Raw genomic sequence first — 3787 nt, forward strand, 5'->3', positions numbered from 1 at the left:
CATGATATTCCAAAATAAGTATGTTTTGTCCTTACAAAATGGGTTCATTCTAGCTATATTCTCAAATTAAATCCTACATGTATATATTTAATAAATACTACTTTACAATCAATTGAGTGCATATAACTATTCATTTATATAACATTGTGCAGGGCAACCAACTGCAAGCAATAATTTTTTGTAATGATATAGACCTACATAATGACACGTTATACATATTCCGGTCGTACTACATTAGCAATGCCTATGTTAGGCCTTTGGATCCCAGACATAGAATCGAAGCGCACAAATACTAGTGGATCCTAAATTCAAGAACAATCATTGAAAATATTCCAGATGATGAAGATGAATTATAACCACCAAAATATAATATTATCTCATTCACCAATCTGCATAACTACAAAGACACTGGATCTGAAATATGTAAATGCCACATTAATATATTTAAGTTATTTATTGATACTCTTATTTAGTTTTTCACAAAAAAAAAATATTTAAACATAATTCAATAGGTATTCTGGCGGTCGCAATACACATGAAACCTCCTAGAGAAATTACCTCAATACATGGGCCAACAAATATACAAGAATTATATGTTATTGACCAAAGGTAAATAAGATTTCTCAACTACATATGTGATGTTGATAACTCTTTAATTGTCTTGTTCTTAATGTTATTTTGTCATGTTATACTTTAAAATACTTTCGCCTAAATTTTACAACCTAATTCCCATATGGTTGACTATGTAGAGTCGGTTTGTGGATGGTAAATGTCAGACAATCTCTCATATTATTGAAGTTAAACCAATTCTACTTGCAACACGTTTGAAAGTCGGTTCATACAATGGTATATTACACAACTTACAATATCAGAATATATTTAATATAGAATATCATTATTTACTAACTATTTTTATTTCTTTACAATATAGGTATCTCTCTTTCATCTTAACCAACGAGTGTATTTACTTTAAATCCTGTCATTCTTGGTGCAACTTTATTGTGTCAGTGGTAATCTTTTCTTACCTTATTACATATATAATTTGTACCTATTATAAAAAAAACCTGGACATTCTATACTATATTAAAAAGTTTCAAAATATATATACAAAATGCATATTCATTGACTAGCTTTAAAAATGTTTTTTCTTTTATACATTTCCCTCCATGATTTCTCTCATTCCTTTTAAATTCTTCTAAAAATATTAAGGGCAATGCTTAATGATGCACTGCTTGAAGAAATCGTCGAAAAAAATCTACATGGCACATCAACATCGGCATCAACTGTTGATGTCAAAGACATAATTAAGATTGATGATGTTGCTAGCTTCCTTAAATCATTACAGCCAATGATGGTACATTTCTACGGTCTTCTTCAACTTTTTTTCTCAATAAATATAGTGCCTATTAAAAATACCGCAAATGCATTTTTAAAATAAATACAATCTTCTCCTAAGGGTTCATACTATTTACAACCATTTAAGAATGTGTGTCTGTTCTAAATTTAATGCATAAGTCAAAATTTTGGATTAAGGCAACCATCTTTGTAGTTGATCTCCATCAAGTGTTCTTCTACATGTCCTACATTGGATGTAGGAATGGGACAGGATATGAACAAAATGAAAAATTGTTGTGTTATCATTGCAAACATATGAGTAATGCACAACCTCAGTATATATGTTATATTCATATTTTACGTCATGGATATAGTTTGTTTAATCAATTTTATGTTATATTTAAATTATTGTTTATTCATTCAGACTCATGAATATAGTTTGTTTATATAGATGTCGGTCCTACATTGATATCGACGATGGCAGTGGACGACTGGGGGCTGTCATGTTCGGTGAAATTACAGAAGAAACTCTAGGTTGCACAGCATTTGAATTAATGGAACACACAGGGGAGGTAACCAACTTGTTGATATTCATATTTCTATTTTTAAAAAATTGATCTTAGATGTTCAAATAGTGAGTTGCATAAATTTTCTTTGTTATACACAAGATTAAACAAGTGTTATAAATTATATTAGAAATGTCTAATCTCTAAACATGAAATCCTTTTAGTGCATAAATGTTAGTTCACTACAAGGTTGAATCAGCACCAAGCATAACAAATGGGAATATTTCATTTCATATAATAATATACTTTCTGTGTGATGGAATAATATAGATATTTCATTGAGATGAAATTAGAATAACTTAATTTTCTATAAATATCGAATGAAATGATTATTTATAGATATTAATGAATAAATTAGAAGCTCTTCTCGTATGAATATGAAACATGCATTAGAAGTATTTATATATCAGTTTGCTTAGATTGTGATTCATGCATTAATTAAGTATAGAAAAGATTTACTTTTAATATCCCACTTACAAGCCACGCCAATACGCTGGTCATCACCAGATTCTTGGACCTATAGGATTTGAAATAGAGAATTTTATGAGCAAAGATGAGAAAATGCTTGCAGTGGAATCACATTCTTCTATCAAAAACCTCCAATACTTAAAAAAGGGGCTCACATGATCAGCTCTTCCATGGAGTATTTTTTAAAGATGTCAAAAGAACATTTCCCTTGTTTCAAAGACTACAAGAATATATAGACGTTCAAACCATTTACTTGTCTAAATTCCTTAACAACTTGATCATTAAGAGTGGAATTTGATGCCAAACTATGTTGGAGGAACTTTGAAACGGGTCTTAGGTCGATAGATTTTCTTGTTCGGTTGTTAATTTTAATATGTTAATGAGGTCTGGTTTTGATATTACATTTGTCTGGTCAGTTAGAAATTTAAAATTGTTTACTCATAATAATGTTTTTTACATACGCCATTACTCTTTCAAATTATAGATTGGTCCACTTTATATATTGACAAGATTATTATTAGACCCAAACACTACATTTATATTTGTTCACTATACTTTATATATTCTATATTAACATGCTCCTAAATCTTTGATAACCATGCTTATACTCCAAATTCATTTCATGCAAGAATATTTACCATATATCCAAAACATTACAACATTATATTCAAACAAAAAATGGATCATACAATTAGATGCAGACTTAGATCAACTCCAAAAGCAGCGTCACAAAAACTTTGATGTTCTCTCCATAAATGTTGTGAATGAGGAAAACACACCACCTCTAGATAGATAACCCCCAAAACTTTTTAACCGCCATTTCAATAACAAAAAAAATAATTCCGTGATATTTAGCCATTTAAGAAACAAACTGTAATATGAATTTGAAACATGATCATTTACTTTCCAAACTTGCTTGAACCTATAGTTTGTTTAAACTTATTGTTGTTTGAATTAGTAGTTTCTAATTATAATGAGTTATATTATCCTCGTAAACCTTATCATTAAATTTTCTTCTTCTACACTAAATATTTATATTTTAGAACAATTTATTTTATAATAATACTGGACAAACGTGCATCGCACGTAACTCCACTACTAGTATATATATAAAGCCGAAAGTTCTTGTGTGCTAACTCCTTGGTGGGTATAGGACTCTTAAAGCTCATCTATGGTCGAACTATCACTTTCAAGTGATATTTTAAATTCATAAATTGGGATTGGATAGACTTTTTTTGCATCTACGTTCTTTCAAAAGAAAGAAAAAAAAACTTATATCCTAATTGGTGAACAGTGCATGTTTGGGGTCTTATATTTTAAAAACTTATGTACATAACTAGGTGTGGCAACTCCGTTGTGCAGTTGTGGTGGTGATGGAACTGGTCTGGCACCGGTAACAAGTCTCCAAACTTGACAGA

Source organism: Juglans regia, chromosome 15, assembly GCF_001411555.2.
Source record: "Juglans regia cultivar Chandler chromosome 15, Walnut 2.0, whole genome shotgun sequence".
In the NCBI taxonomy this organism is placed as follows: domain Eukaryota; kingdom Viridiplantae; phylum Streptophyta; class Magnoliopsida; order Fagales; family Juglandaceae; genus Juglans; species Juglans regia.